Source organism: Callionymus lyra, chromosome 16 (genome assembly GCF_982586985.1).
Source record: "Callionymus lyra chromosome 16, fCalLyr1.hap1.1, whole genome shotgun sequence".
In the NCBI taxonomy this organism is placed as follows: Eukaryota; Metazoa; Chordata; class Actinopteri; order Syngnathiformes; family Callionymidae; genus Callionymus; species Callionymus lyra.
The window spans coordinates 14,144,448-14,161,689 of record NC_141833.1 but is presented as its reverse complement, the minus strand read 5'-3'; positions in this window follow the sequence as shown (position 1 = coordinate 14,161,689).

Sequence of the window (17,242 nt, the reverse complement as noted above, 5' to 3'; positions counted from 1 at the left end):
CTTGTTATCTCCGCATCTAGTTCCGAGCTCCAACTCTATTATTGGCATGATACCGTGATCAATCACACCTGATAATGGAGTAGGAGAAAATAAGTCTCAGACCTTCATCAAATGCCTTTTCTTTTCCACCCTTTTTTTTTTTCTTCTTTTACTTGGTCTCAAATATGCTTCCCATTCTTCCTCTTGGTCTTCAGAGACACACTTATGCTTTTATTGTTCCATTGTACCGCGGTGGGTTTTCGTAATGAGTCGATATTTCTTTCTGGGGCTGCATTCCTGTGACTGTGGTGGATTTATTTAATGGACAAGTTTGTGTCTTTATGAGGAACCTATAGATTTGGCTGGCAGGTTGTTTGGCGGTTTCTTCTAATGAAATCCACCAATGAAAAACAAGAATTATTGACTTCAGGAAAAGCAGGAGGAAAACAAAAGACTGTGACCGTGAAAGTGAACTTTTTCCTCGACTAGTCTTCTCGTGATAATTATTAAGTTTCAGTTTTACTGGGTTTGTTTCAAAACATTAGGAAAAGTCTCCAAAACTTGTTTATATATTCTTGCAGTTTTGGCTCTTGAATACAATAATATTATTTCCAATACTCACTCAAAAGAATCATTTACTTTTTTCAAAGAGATCCAGTCATGTAAAAATATCCCAGGGACCATAAACAAATTGGGAAAGACAAATATTTGGTGGGAGAACAAAGAAAAGTGATGGAGGTAAACTTCAGAATAAGTGCAATTTAAGACTAGTTTGGGTTTATGGTCAACCCACCACCTGCTACAAAGTTTTAGTATTTTTTTTCATTTTGTTATCCCGAAATTTGTATTATTTAACATAAGATGTTTCTGAAAAGCTGTGTCCTGCATGAGAAAAGTCTTTCTCGAGAGTATAACTCGCCCAGTATTACAATATTCCTTCTTTGCAATTGTCCTACGTACTTTTTTGATTGCCCGATAATACATTTGTCTTTGAATATGTCTCACAACAGTACTTTACATTTGGGATTTTGTTGGTTATATCAAGTGAAACCACTTTGAAGTACGATCTATATCAACAAAGTCATTAAAACAGAGGCAATAGTCAAATTCTGAACGTGTTTTGCATTAACTTTATCCTTCTTTTAAGGTTACATTAACTCAAAGACTTCTCTTCTATTTCCGTCCGTCGGACACTTGCCTAACAACATTGGTACAATTTGTTTTTATCGCTAATATACTACCGTTTTTTTATATTCACTCGCTCATATTAATCAACATGCTATCTTACCTTAGCATGCTAGCATTATGAGGGATAGCAATTTTCATTATCTTAAATTTAAGATGACTTAAGATGGGGAACTAGATAAAGATTATACTTAAACATTAAGCCACTTTTCTCTTCAGTAAATGTACGACGTATTTAGCGTCACCTGAAGGACCGTTTGTAAGAGTTTGGTCTATTATTTTCACACGTGTCGCTAATGGATACGAACCAGCAGGATGATGGAGTCGGACAATGAATAGTCCGGCGAGAATCCTTCATGTAGTCGAGGCTGCGCTAGAAAAAAAAAGAAAAAAAAAAAGGTTTCATTTAAGTCGAGGTGTATTGATTAGGCAGTTACCGGCCGCCAAATGGGACATCCCTCAATAACCCCGACGTCCAGATGGTCTAATGACCGTTCCCCGATATTGCTTTTCGTTGAAATATAAATCACAAACGTGCGGCGAGCGCGTGTTTATCCTGCGTCGCTGTCGGTATGAAACGCAAAACGATTGGCTCGGCAGGAACGGAGGTGGTAAAGGTAACACTAAGGACTGAGGAGAAGGAGACAAGTGAGTCCTAAGAGGACGTTTATAGACACGATGACGGAGGACGTGCAGCTGGTGAGTGACAGTGATGGATTGGAGCAAACTGGTCTTCTGAAGAGGGAATGACACAAATTTTCAGCGAGAGCTGAATTGAGCTAGTGTGCACTTCATCTTATCTTCACTCGAATCCCCTCGATGACCTTTGAAGCATCATGGGAATTCCTTCGACTGATGCGGAGAGTGTGCGTGATTGTTCCTTAAAAAACCCCGGCAGCCATCTTTACTCAGGAATTCACTTTGTGATCTGGTCTGATGAGCACGTATGGCTCAGGGATGAGCAACGCATGGATGGATCACCGGCCGCCGCTCATTGCTGGTCGACACTCTGAAGCGTGACTCGCTTGTTTACATGTTGGTATCTGAACGAGTATTTATTTATCAAGACGGTGTTAATGTTCACAGAAAAGTCATATAATCACAGAAGGGTTTATTTTCCTGTCATCAAATAAACTCCAATTATTTACATTTTTATTTTACGCAGCTATTTTGAGGTTTGGTTGTGTTGGCATCATCCATAGCAAAAAAATGCACAATTAATTTATTGTCTCAGCATATTTTTTCCTCTTATTTTTTGTAGGACAGGGTTGAACCCTATTTTCCCCTATAGTTTAGTAGTAACTTTACTTTTATGGGTAATTATTGTCAGTATTTTCTTTGTCTATTTTTCTGTCCAACCAGTGATACACTGCGTTTTCTTTTTCTTTAAAAAAAATAATTAATAATATTAGTTTTTTTTATAATGAACATGTATCCATTTTATTGATTTACTTATTCCGTTCACTTTGACACACCCAAGATTCACGTTTATTACTATAAATGTAAATTGTAGTATGATGCAGATTGTTATTAATGTTTTATATATTTTTAAAAACGTTTTTTGGGGCAATATTAGAATGTGTTGTGTTGCTGACATAATTCAAGAGTTTTTTGCACTTTATTTTGTTCCAATAGTGCAAATAGTGTTGCAACTGCATTTTTTATAAAAAAAACAACAACTTGAATATTCATTTTGACAACTAAATTATATTTATGTTTGTATTTATTTTAAATGCCTAATGAAAAAAATCCTACATTTTTTAATATTTAATTTTATTGAAACAATTGAATTTAGTCATACACCTAAACAATATTATCCTTTTTTTTTTTTAAAAAAGGACCACTTAATTCATTAATAAAATAATTGTTTTCTTTTATTTAGTTTAACAAGCTTAAAGTTGCATTTATAAAAATGGATGACGACAACAAAACTATTGCATTTTATATTTTCCACATAGTCCTGTATCTTAATATATTAACAATAAATATAACATCCAAAAAACAACTGAATTTAAATCATGAGTCACGACAACTACAAAATCAAATCACATACTTGCGTACTTAAACTTAGTATTTTTAGTGCACACTCACAATTCTTAGTATGCGAAATGTAGTGCGCAATGCACATTAAATTGTCGTACTAAAACGCCCACAAAACTGAGTATGGATCGATGGAAACTTTCTACCCTGAACGACTTCCATCATACTGACGTTGACGTCGTAAACAGAAGTTACATCATATATATATATATATATATATATATATGTATATATATATATATATACTTACAGGCGATGATGTTCCTACAGCTGGTTGCAATCATCGTTAAATAGTAGTAGAAGAAGAAGCTGTCACGTCATTTCCTGTTAGTGTGTAGCAGCAGTGTTTGATTTGAGACATGCTATCTGTCGAGAATTTGCGTACTAGTTAGTATGCATCAGGATAGTGTACATACTAAGTGCACTAAGAGAAGTATGCGATTTGAGACACAGCACTGGATCTAAAGAGTCCATTATCGTGCTCCGACCAAAGAAAAAGATGATTACTCAGATGATTACTCCATCGACGCGACGCTCCTTAGAATGCAGCGAAACAATGCGGTAAAAAAAACTGAAACCATGTCATGGTCAGTCGAGTCTGTTTGAATTCCATGAATGGATTTGGACACATTGGACACAGTCTATTATCTAAATGGGGCAATTGAAGAGGAAACACTGGGAGTAATCCAGAGGCATCCCTGCAGTGTTTGGCTCCACAAAACCCTCCAATACCGGACTTGAATGTCCCTTCTGAAGGCTTGATCGTGGAGCACGTGAAGAAGGAAAAGGAGGCCGACTGGAGGCCCTTGAGCCAGAGCCCGTCCACTTCCCTCCTGCCAAGAGCGGCAGCTCCGCATGGGCATGAAGGTGGACACGATTCTTCTGCTGTTCTGCCTGCGCTGCCAAAAGAGGCTCAGAGAGAGATGAACCTTTGGTGTGTGGGATGCAGGAGAAGCTCCTTGTTGTTGGAGAGGACACCCACAGACTGGAGTGGGAGACGCCGCGATTGAGCCGCTGACAGATCCCGGAGGTGGGTTTAGTCAGGAAAAGACAGACTGTTGGGTGGTTCTGTTTTAAAAACCCGGCTTTTTATCTGACCAAAAAACAAGCCAATTATGGTAATGTTTCGCAGCGTGCAGGAATCTGTGAGCTGCAGAAATGATTCATGCTTTTTTTTTTTTTCCTTCTTTTGAACTTGGTGGAGTCGTGGTTAGTGCTGCAGCCTCGTGGTGTCGAACTGCAGCTCGCTTGTTTGTTCGGTGGAGCCCACATGGTTTTTTCTTCCAGAACTCCTGGTTTCCTGCCAGTCAAAAAACCAGGATTCAATCATGGCCAATCGTCCCTTTTCCCAGAGGTCCATTGTCTCTTTAACTGTTAAATAAAACATGTTTTTTTTATTGTTTCAGATGAGTTTACCAGGTACTACCATCTGTGTTTAATCATTTCTTTCCAACATTTTTTGTTGTGTTTATTTATTTAATTTAGCTTTTTTTTTAACCTTTTCAAACAACAGTTCCATACAAAATTGACTTCCCATTTTATTTATATTTAATCTAGTATTTGATATAATTTGTTTCATTCAAATCGAACGAGTTTTTCAATTTAAACCAACAGCCCTAAAGCTATGCAATGATGTAAGATTAAGCAATATTGGTTTTACAAAAAATAAAATGTGGCCTGCGGTCTTTTTTGATTATTTTTCAAACATTGTTTGAATAAAACTTTGCGGGGATTTCATCTGAATCTTGTCAAACATAATTTACAAAATTCCTAAATACTTAAAACCTTTTTTTCGTGCCTGTATGAAAGTAGAAAAAAACAGATTAACCCTTTATTGTCAATTTAAACATAAACTACTGAATGGTCCATGATGTGAAATTATTTCTATTGTTTCTTAAGGTGGAAAACAGGATTTTTTTTTTTGTGATTTGTGGTATGTCAGGGGTCGGCAATTAAAATTCTTCAAGGGCCACATTAAATTCTGTGAATGTTGTTAGGGGCCGTCAAGCAAAAAGAAAGATGAAAAAATCCCTAGATGAGGGTCTTCAAAAAATGTCTTCAATTAACTTAAAAAAAACATTTTTAAGGATTAATATATACTCGAAAAATTACACACAGAAAGGAGGGAAGTGTTATGTGTAAATGTAAATTAATAATAAATACAAAATACATTTGTTAATGCATTAGAACCATTTATACATGATCATACTTTGAGATTACGAGGGGCCGCATAAATACAGTCCGGGGTATGTGGTAAAATCTGATAAACGCACAGTGGAGTGATGAGTTTACTGAGAGGGAGTGAGAAAAATGGTGTTTTTAAGCAAGTTTGAATTGAGAAGAAGGATGCACGATAAATGTGGGGTGTTATAGCAGGTTTTTAAAAAAAACAAATACAGCGCGTTTTTCAATAAAATACAGCAAAAAAATTGATTTTGCCTTAATTTCCTATTCTGGATTGTTGCACTTGCAAAAAGACTTTAATAAACGTAATGTATGTTAAAAAGATGAGCCTTTTGTTCTCATGGTAATCCTTAAAGACCCAAATACAGTGTATGTCTAAAGTATCATGTAGTATTTATACTCGCTCTCGGTTGTTTACCTGCTGCAGCTCATCGTGAACAACTTCACAAGAACAGCGATTACCTTCATGTGTGATTAAACATAATTTCACATATATTACATGTTTGTGTACAACATTATTGTGTCAGTATTTAATCTGACGGTGAAGGTCGAGGCGGCTGATCGCCATCGAAGCACTGGAGAACTGTCAATCATAGCTGACTGATACAAAGTGACGCTTGTGTGTTGTTTTTCCTCAGCATATCACCAATATAACCTTTAGATAAATATTTATTATACAGAGTGACTCTCTACATCTCATATGTGTTAGTGAGAATTGTCGCTGCTGATCGATCAAGTGCAGAGAAAAAAATACGTAGAACTGCAGTACTCTTTCTTACCACAATTTGTGAACCGAGTTATTTCTAGGGATCTAGAATTATCTTTTTCCTTATCAACATTGATTTATTTCAATAATGAAGCAACAGAATTTACAAAATAACGTAATCTACTGAAGGTTAAATTTAAATGTAAACATTAAAAATGTTAAAATATAGAAATCCGAGGCCTTTCTTCAAAAATGTATTTTTTTTTTTTTAAAGATGTCATTGAATTGGATTTTCAGTTTTTGTTTAAAAAATGTTTTTTTTTTTAATTGGCTTTTCAAAATTAAAAATAGAATGAATGGAAGGTGCCAAACCCTAAACCATTTAGAAATTAATTTATTGTTTTCAAGTCCATTAACACCAGTTAAAACGACCAGGATAACCTACTTTATTCATTCTTAATAAAAAAGTCCAGAAGTGATGATTTCTCTTGTATAGTTTAAATTTGTCAATTTAATTTGCTTTTACATTTAAAGTTGTGCAGCCTTCTGAATAATCAATAATCAATTTTCCTTTTGAAACTGTTATTTCACTGTCGAAAACTCACTAAACAACTGCCAGATATTGAAATATTGAAAAAAGTACAAAAGCACTTAGTCCTAGTAGATCCATTAAATCAAAATAAACCCGGACAACCTTCATGTAATTAAAAAATAGTTGATGAGCTTAAAAACAACTTTCTTTCTATCCCATTTTCTTCAAAGACTTTTTCTCTCTTTAATTATAAACTTTAATTGTTTTTATTTAAGTTAATTTTCCCTCTCTCTCTCGTCACTTAAATCGCTCTTTAATATTATTATGTTGTTTTTATTTTACCTCTCATTTGTTGCTCCGGCAATAAAATCTCATATTTTTTAATTTCTCCACACAATCATCTCCCCTCGTAACATTCCCTCTCCCCGTTTAGCTAGATTAAGTTCACGACCTCTGAAGGAATATTCTACATTATCTTAGCGTAACAAATATTGTAATGGTGAGCTGTATAACAATAAAAAATATAGGTCCGGAGCGGCACGAGCATAAAGTTTATAGTCTCTTATATCACAGGCGTCGTAAAGCATCCGTATAATTACGTCCATCCACCGAGGAAATCTAAAGTTACATCCTGAAACCCAGCAGGGCCTTATAGGTTTAGTCTGTCTTCTTTATGTGGACATTAATATTGCGGCGGCGTCCGAAGCCATATGTCTTTCCTACAGGTGAGTCGGAGGTGAGGGGCCACTGACCTACTTCGGTAATGAGGCGCCTTCAGACGGACTGTCACTAATGCACTATATTTTATTTATTAGCGTCACACCTGAGAGGATGTTGCCCAGGATTAGAATTCATACACCCCGTAAAGCCCGATGTCAGGTGATAGTAAAATGTCTTATTTAAAACTATTTTCAGTGTAGAATTGTGGAAATTGTTAATGCTGATGATTTCTCCGTTTGGCCCCTTGAAGCCTGGTAATGACTCACCTAGTTGTGTTTAGATTTTTCAACTAATGTGTTGATTTGAATAGATCGTGGACCTCTATTGTATCATCAGTATGTGTTTGTACAAAACTCTCTTTTTATTGAAATATTTACATTAGAAATTGGCTCAAGAAAACTGGAGATGAAATCTCATTTACCACAACCACGCCGATGCTTGTCGCCACATGTTATCAATCCCAGAGGTCTCCACCTCCATGGGACTCGTTGTACAAACAAAGCGGGACCTGATTACAGCTAGTAGAGACCATTATTAGGTCATAGTGGACTCCGCTCTCATAACCTCTCGTTCGTCCAGATTTCAGACAGAATAGAACTTTATATAGTAAGAACATTATTTCAACATTTGAAACATGTGAGTCAGTCAGGAGAATTGGGTTTTCATATTAGTTTCCCTTTAAATATTGCAAGTTATTTTTTACTATAAACATTGATATTCAACAGCAGTGTGTGTATGTATATATATATATATATATATATATATATAGATAAAGTGCTGTTGAATTTAATTTTTTTAAATCTTAGTTATTTTATGGTTTATATTTCAATAATGTGTGTATAAAATGAAATATAACATAGTTTTGATTTATTATTATTATACAAAAATCACAGCGTTTGTTAATGTTTGCATTTGTTGCCATTTAAATTCCGGGTCACTAGTAGTCATTGCGTTCTCTGGCAGTTGTTGTCAGATATTTAAAAAAAAGTTACTTTCTTATAGAAACAAAACAAGTACAAAAGCACTAGATCTAAATACACCCAGACGAATTTCATGTAATTGTAGAAAATGGGATAAAAGGCAATTTATTTCCAGCTTTTTTTCTATATTTTTATAGATGTATTTTAGATCTAAACTTTTATTCTTTTAGTAAAACTTCTTTATTTGCGTTCCATATCTATTCAGTTAAATAGTTATTTCTACTTTAATCCCCCATTATTATGTGTATTTGAATTTTCTTTGGTTTTCATTGTGTAATCTTTTATTATTTATGTCATTTTTTTATTTTAATTTAACCTCATATCTGTACTTCCGATACAATAGCTCAGTATTATTTCTCCTCGTAACAACACAATGAAACCCTGGTGAAGACTAAGGACGAGAGGATGCAGTCGAGTCCAGCATATTTTGGTTTCAAAACAAACGAAAGCAGTTACGACTTCGTCAAGAGTCATAAATTCTGCAACACCAGAGTCAAGTACTCGGACATTACTACAAATACATCCTACAGTATTGCAATTTATTGTATCGTCACCCCTGCATCGTGATGCGTATCATATTGCCGGATTCTTGTAAATACAGCCCCCCTAGTTTTCTGCTTCTGTTCCTCCCCAGAACTCACACAAACAATTATGGAACCTCGAGCTGTGGATTTATGATTACGGAGTTTTCTTTGCTTGAGTGGTCTTTCGCTCAGAAGGTTCTGGCTCAGCTAAACTCTAATGGATCTGCACAATGAGCCTCAATAATAGATATGTGGGAGAGAACCTTTTTTTTTTTTGATGACACTCTGTCACTTTAATGTCCATAATGGTGACATGGTTCAGAGTTGCTTGGTGTTATTTAAATTACTCCTGGTGGAACAGAAGAGGTAAAAACTGTCCCTAAAAACAAGAAAATAAATAAAAATATAAGTGAAAAGGTACAGGTTTCTTTAATAATGTTAAATAATATATTAAATAAAATAAGAAAAAAACTGCTTTGACGCAACAAAAAAAAAGAAGAATAACTACAGTATTATTTTACACTTCTTATTATAATAAAGCTTTTTATATTATTATGAATATAATGAATCATAAAATGAAGTATTACTACTCTTTATAATATTTAAAAACAAAGTTGTTTTTTAAGAAAAATAAGTAAATTATGATAACAAAGTGAAATGTTTGGTTTTTTTTTCCAATGTACTTAATTGTTTTTTAAAATGTAGGTTTGTTTTAATTTATAGTGTTATAGAGTATTTTCTACGCCTAATCCATGCTGTATTATTAGTTTAAAAATAAAAGTTTTTTTGAATGCATTTTATTAAATGCACTTTGATTGAATTGATGTATGCAAATGCAGGATTTATGAAATAATACGTTTATACAAAGGAATGTTATGGTATCTTTTGTGATTGGAACTGAGGGGGAAATATGAAGACAAAAAAACAATAACATTAATGCAAACAATGGGTAATTTGAACGAAGTTTTTAGTGGCAGTTTGAAATAAATATTAAATAATAATCCAAAAATTATAGTGAAATACATCATGTAAACGACTATAATAAGAAAAGGATAGCAAGGAATGTTTCTTAGGATAAAATGGGCTGGAAAAGAGGGATAATTGGAATTATGTGGAAGTCTGATGTTATCGTTCACTCCGTCTCCGATCTGACATTCACGTACAGTATCTCAAATGCCATCTTTGATTCGTCCTATGTGTAATTTGAGGATATTAAAGATTCCGCCGGCTGCTCTTGTGTAAGCAACAGCAGGCGTGACAAAGAGAGCTCTCGGAGTCGGAACACATTTTGGTAGCAGAAGGTCAGTTTGGCGGAAATAGGGTCGATCAAAGCTAATGAACACTTGAATGGAACAGAATTCCGCCGCTGATGTTGTCCTGAGCTGCTCCATTGTCAGACGGAGAAGCTCTTTTCCTTCGCTGTGACTCACTGATTTGGGTTTGGCTTGCGATGTTTATCCCATAAACGAGTAAATGTTATGTCCTTCTTCAATATTTATCCCTTTAAATGTTCCCCTTTTTAATAGTTTTTACATCAATTCATATTTACAAACCTGTAACAGACATAAATAATACAGTTTAAAAATATATATATATTTTCTGTTGTAAACAAGTTCAACAATTTCATATAAGAAACTATAAGAAATACGTCTGGTATAAGGTCGAATACAAAGTGTTACGGGGTGTTGCACCTCAGAATACGGCGGCTAGAAGCAGCTAGCAATGCTAGCGACGAGCTAAGGTAGCAAGAGTAGCATGAAGCTTAAAAACGAGTGACATCTGTATCCATGACTTTTCATCACAAAAAAATTAAATTACTAGTTTTTTTGTCGCTATTTTGTGTTCATTCATTCAGCCAGTGTTCAATTGTTATTTAAGTAAGAGTTTATAAATGATAATGTTCAAAAGATGGAATACAAGATACAAAGAGTTACCAGGGGTTTATTTTACCTTGAAATGTAGCAGTTAGAGGTAGCTAGCTAAGATAACAATTTCGCATTTAGTTTAGTTTATAATGTACTTATCAAGCTAGATAGTATAATATTCAATTTAAAAATTATTTATCCGTGACATCTCAATCCTTGACTTATCATGACAATAAAAAAAAAGAAAAGCTTACTAGCTTAGTTAGGGATTTATATCTGAGAGAAAGTCAGTTTCAATTTGTTCACTAAATTAATTTTATGTTATGAAGTAAATGTTATGCATTCTTCAGGTTTTTAATCCATATGCAAAAGAGGAGGTTAATTCTAATCTTTAAAATGTATTATGATAAAAAGCGTTAGTTTTCCTTATAAATGCAGCAGAAGCTTGAAGCAGCTAGCAATGTTAGCAACTAGCTAAGCTAGCAAAGAATTTACTTTTCAAGCTAGCGAGTATAGCATTCAATTAAATTAAATAATTATCCAGAACATCTGTATTTGAGACTTATCATGACAATACCAGTTTAGAATTTACTCATAAAATGCCAATATTAGCTTATATTTATTTTGTGTTGCGGGGTAGTATTTCAAACGTGAGGCCATATGCATTTTTTTTAGAAAAAATGTTCACATATATTTGTATTGACAATGTCTTTGAAGCATGTCATTTTCAAACTTCAAATAACATTTTTGATCCTTAGGTAGACAATTTTTATTTCATATCTACTCTTGAATTGTTACTTCATATCTACTCTTGAATTGTTACTTATCGTTCAGATATGGCTGTTTTTTTATGGTAATAAAAGACTAGATGTAAATATCGATGTTGACAATAATAGTGTTATTTTTGTATTTTAACTTCATTTTAAACTTATTTGTGAAAGAATCAAGTGTGTGTGTGAGTTCATTATTTCTGCTGGCATTATTAAAAAATGGAATCTTGACACATAAAGTCAGCAGGATCATTCCAGAACACCTTCAATATTCTTTTCTATTCAGAAGGTGTCGATTCTCCCCTGAAGGGCTTCAGGTCCGGAGCGGTGGCGGCTCCCGAGTCAGTCCGGTGCAGGAATCACCTCTGACAGCTGCAGGACGACTCAAAGTCTCCACAGTGAACATTAGTGGACGGACCGGAGGGCATCGGAGCCACAGTGAATCAGGACTGGCAGCTTTAGGCAGAAAATGAACAATTAAAGTCACGGATGGCAAATCAAGGTAGTGTTTCACCTCAGGCGGAGCCATCTGACGACCCTGACACTGCTGCCTCAGCAATGTCAATATGCTATAAATTCAGCCACTGCGCCAGAATATCCTGCTTCTTTATCTCCGGTCTCCCCCTCGACCCGGTGACGGTTTCAAGAAAGAGCGTTTGCTCAGTGAAGGCCACATACTTGACTGATGAGTGTGTACTCTGTGCACTCTGGTTTCCTCTCGCAGTCCAACACAAGGACTGAAAAATGATTTGATTTGTCAAAATTAGAGGTGAAAAATTGTTTACACACATATTACTATGGTGACTCTTACTACCTTGACTCACGGAGTATTACTACTGTGATTTACAGAGTATTACTACTGTGACTCGTGGAGTATTACTATGGTGACTCGTGGAGTATTACTATGGTGACCCACCGAGTATTACCCTGGTGACTTACTGTTACTGTGTGTGTGAAAGTGTTACTGTGACTCTTGGACTATTACTACTGTAATTCGTGGAGTATTACTACGGTAACTCGGGGAGTATTACTACGGTAACTCAGGGAGTATTACTACAGTGACTTTTAGAGTATGACTACCGTGACTTGTGGAGTAATACTATGGTGACTCGTGGAGTATTACTATGGTGACCCACCGAGTATTACCCTGGTGACTTACTGTTACTGTGTGTGTGAAAGTGTTACTGTGACTCTTGGACTATTACTACTGTAATTCGTGGAGTATTACTACGGTAACTCAGGGAGTATTACTATGGTAACTCAGAGAGTATGACTACCGTGACTTGTGGAGTAATACTATGGTGACTCGTGGAGTATTACTATGGTGACTCGTGGAGTATTATCACTGTGACTCGTGGTGTATTACTATGGTCATTCATGGAATATTACTACAGTCACTTAAGGAGTATTACTATGGTGATCCATGGGGTATTACTACAGTAACTCGTAGAGTTTTACTATTGTGACTCAGTAATAATAGATGAGTCACTGCAGTATTACTCCCTATGGTGACTTGTGAAGTAATACTATGGTGACTTTTAAAGAAATACTATGGAGACTCGTGGAGTATTACTACGATAACCTGTGCAGAAATGACTAAATGAATGCATCAGTCTTTTTTTTTGTTTGAAAATTGGAAGTCAGTTTGAAGTTCTGTGATTTATCTCTCATGTTGGCTATTATTTAGTACCTGTCAAAAGATCGGAATACCGCCAACCTTAACACTGATTTTATTCTTACGTCTGGGTACTGGTTTGGTATTGCGCTTTTGACTGTAAAGTTTGGAGCTTCATCTAATGCCTTAAAATATCCACCCAAATTAACGCCTGTTTATCCTGCCACTTCATAAACTGAATAACATTTTGAAAAGTTTGAATTCTTTCTTCTTATACAATTCTACTTTAAGACCAACTTTTTAACTACATATATCTCTAAACTTCACTTTACAATAATCTCCCTGAATTATACACCTTTTTTTTTACTTGGTTCAACTAATTGGCTCGTCGCCGTATACAAACGGGGGAATCAAACCCAGCTGTTGTCTGTCGCACTTCGACTCCACGTCGTCTCGTGGCAATTCTCGGCGCTCGTAGGTGTCGCACATGGAACTCCATCAGGATGTTGCTGCTGCTGCAGCTTCAGGGCGCAAACATGCTAATTATGTACGAGGAAGCCTTCGGTAAACCAGCGACAGAAGGAGGTTATTACCTTGTCAGTTGGATCGCAGTGAACAGTGATGACACCAGCTTAAATACTTGTACAGTACAGTGTAATCGTGATAATAAGACGGCAGCGTAAATAACAGGGTGAATTATAACAGGGCTTTGTTTTTCAAGCTGTTTTACTTATCGTGCAGATATTTAGATGCTGGAGTTTTTAGCTGTACTACAGTTTAAGAAGCTGTACATCAGGATATTTAATTTAAAATGTTTTATTTCAGAAGTAGTACTTTTGTCGCAAAACTAGCCAAATGTACATTACGTTACAAAATGTTTATCTGAATTTAATTGTGCGATCTGAATAAATGTGTTCCGATAAGGGAAACATATATTTTTCCTTATGTAACAGGACGGGGAATGGGGTCGACTGAAATAACCGAGTGAAAAGGGCCTAAAAAAGCATAAAAAAAAGAATCGTCCCACGAAAATATTTTTGGTATTTGTATACCAACCTATAGTATTACTACCATGACCTGTATTACTACAGTGACTCGTGGATATAATATTACTATGGGGACTCTGGGAGCATTACTACAGTGACTTTTGGAGTATTACTATGGGGCTCGTGAAGTATTACTACGGTGACTAGTAGAGCGTTACCACTGTGTCTGTGGAGTATTACTATGTTGACTTGTGGAGTATTAGTACACTGACTTGTGGAATATTACTATGGTGACTCGTGGAATATTACTATGGTGACTCATGGAGTAATATCACTGTGTCTGTGAAGTATTACTATGTTGACTTGTGGAGTATTACTACAGTGACATGTGGACTATTACCACTCGACTATGGTGACTCAGGGAATATTACTACAGTGACTTGTGGAGTATTACTACAGTGACTAGTAGAGTGTTACCACTGTGTCTGTGGATTATTACTATGTTGACTTGTGGAGTATTACTACAGTGACATGTGGACTATTACCACTCGACTATGGTGACTCAGGGAATATTACTACAGTGACTTGTGGAGTATTACTCCAGTGACTAGTAGAGTGTTACCACTGTGTCTGTGGATTATTACTATGTTAACGTGTGGAGTATTACTACAGTAACTTATGGACTATTACTACGGTGTCTGTGGAGTATTACTAAAGTGACTAATGGAGTATTACTACAGTGACTCGTGGAATATTACTACGGTGACTTGCGGAGTATTCCTCCGGTGACCTGTATTACTACGGTGTCTGTGGAGTATTACTAAGGTGACTCATGGAGTATTACTACAGTGACTTGCGGAGTATTCCTCCGGTGACCTGTATTACTACGGTGTCTGTGGAGTATTACTAAGGTGACTCATGGAGTATTACTACTGTGACTCGTGGAGTATTACTAAGGTGTCTCAGGGAGTATTAAAACGGTGACTCGTGGAGTATTACTACAGTGACACGTGAAGTATTACTAGTTTCAATGCTATTCCTTTGTCAGTGAAGAGATTTACTTTTCAAAGCTGAAAATAAATAAACTTTCACAGGAGCAACAAATTTGTTGCAAATGAATATAATCAATGCATAATCAGACGCTAAATTGGCTTTGAAGCAGCAATACATACGATTAAAAAATTAACTGCAATGTACTGTATAATTCCTCAACTTTCATTTGCTCTTGATTTCCCATTTTTTGAGGTCACTCCGTGGAGTTACGGAACTAAACAAAAACATCCTTCCATTTGGTTGCTTTCCAGTGTGTCCCTGTCTCCACCTCTCCACGAGGTACTTCGCAAATCTCTTCTTATGGTTACAAGCTCAATCCTTGTCTTTTGGCTCAGCTCTACCCTCATGAAGGAAAAGAGTGAATCAATCATTGCCTCTCCTCTTCCTCACTCATGGAATTCTCTATGATTCTGATGGATTATTTTCTGTCTTTAATCCTGTTCCTCAACCAGTACGGAGCCAAGACTTATTTTCCACATCAGTAATTGAAGTGGAACATAATTTATTGCTGCTTTCTATTGTGTTTTTGTTCAGTTTCCATTCAGCTTTTTGTGCTGAGGCACTGGTTTCCAGGCCCAGTATCTCACACATGCTGCTCTGGACTCGTCGTACACGACGTTCCCGTTCAACTCCACGGCTTTGATGACTTTGTTTGTCTTGTTATGTTCCGCCAACAGATCCCTAATGACCTTTGACTCCGGTCAGCCTTCAGTGGCCGAGCGCATTAATGCGAGAGTCGCTGATAATCAAAAAACTATGTGTCGGCTTGACAGTTTCCTCCTGCAGGAAAGTTTTTTTTTCCCCTTTGAAAGTTTTGGGCTGAGATTCACTTGGTTGTCAGCGTTTAAACAATTGTGCCGAAAAACCTTCAAAGCTCCTCCTAAAGCGGAGACATTGATCTAGTCCTTCCAGAGCCTGTCCAACATTTCCGTGACGCCTTTTTTCAATCTCTCATTTCCTTTTCTTCGCTTTTATCACAGCTTGATTTACTACTTTTCTGGTAATTAGTTGCAGACTCGAGCATGTGTTCACACACACACACACGAAATACAAAATGTTGCGTCAATCTTTTGGGGATAAGAAGCTTTGAATATCTTTATAAATCTTTATTCCAGACCACTTTTGAACATCTATTATCTTGTTTTCTGGCCACATTTTTACACAGCTGGTTTATATTTTTGACTTACTTTATAGACGTTTTTTTATTTTTTTAATAGTAAATAGTTGAGTAGTAAAATGCACAATGATTAAAATGATGATTGTAATAAAAATAACTAAAGTAATAACACTTTATTATTCCTTTTCAGTATCTAATATAGCTTTACCTTTATGACATGGTCACAAAATGCATAAATATAAAACAACATTTTAGTTAATCATACAAATTTAGAAAACAACACAAATAAATCTGATATAATTATAAATTAACCAAAATTAAATGAACATAATAGGATAAAAACTGCAGCCTGAAAAAGTAATTGAAAGTTTTAATTAAGAGTTTTCGTTCCAAACTTTTTCGATTCCCCCTGATCGAAAAAGTTTGATTGCAACAATGGATTTGAACCTCGACTTCACTGGCAAATCGTTACTTGAAGATCTTGGAGCACAAGCTTGTTGTTAGCTACACAAAATTCTATCTATACAGCTTGGAGCCAGCGACAAAATAACACCGCCTGAAGTTTTGTGTAAAGAGTTACATTTTTGCCTATATATCAATAAAGTCAATCAATCTGTCCGTCCAAATTTGTTATGACGTAGGATCCAAATATATTTATTGTAATACATATCATACATATGTAATCACTTGCTAAATTGTCAATATTATTTTAATTTAAAGCAGCAAAATGTAAGATTGAAAACCTTGTTTCTGGCTCCCCCAGTGTCAAAACGGTGCAACTATAACTTCGTGGAACTTTTCTTGTCACATGCCACATGTGCTTTTTATTCATCCAAAAATATAACTTAAAATATAATGTTAAGGTTTAAAATCTTCCAGAGTTTTCTGTTGTCGATTCCCCCGATGGGGAAAAAAGTTTCAATACCACCACGAATTTCAGCCTTGACTTTGAAACAACTTTTCATTTTATTACGGGAGGATCTTAG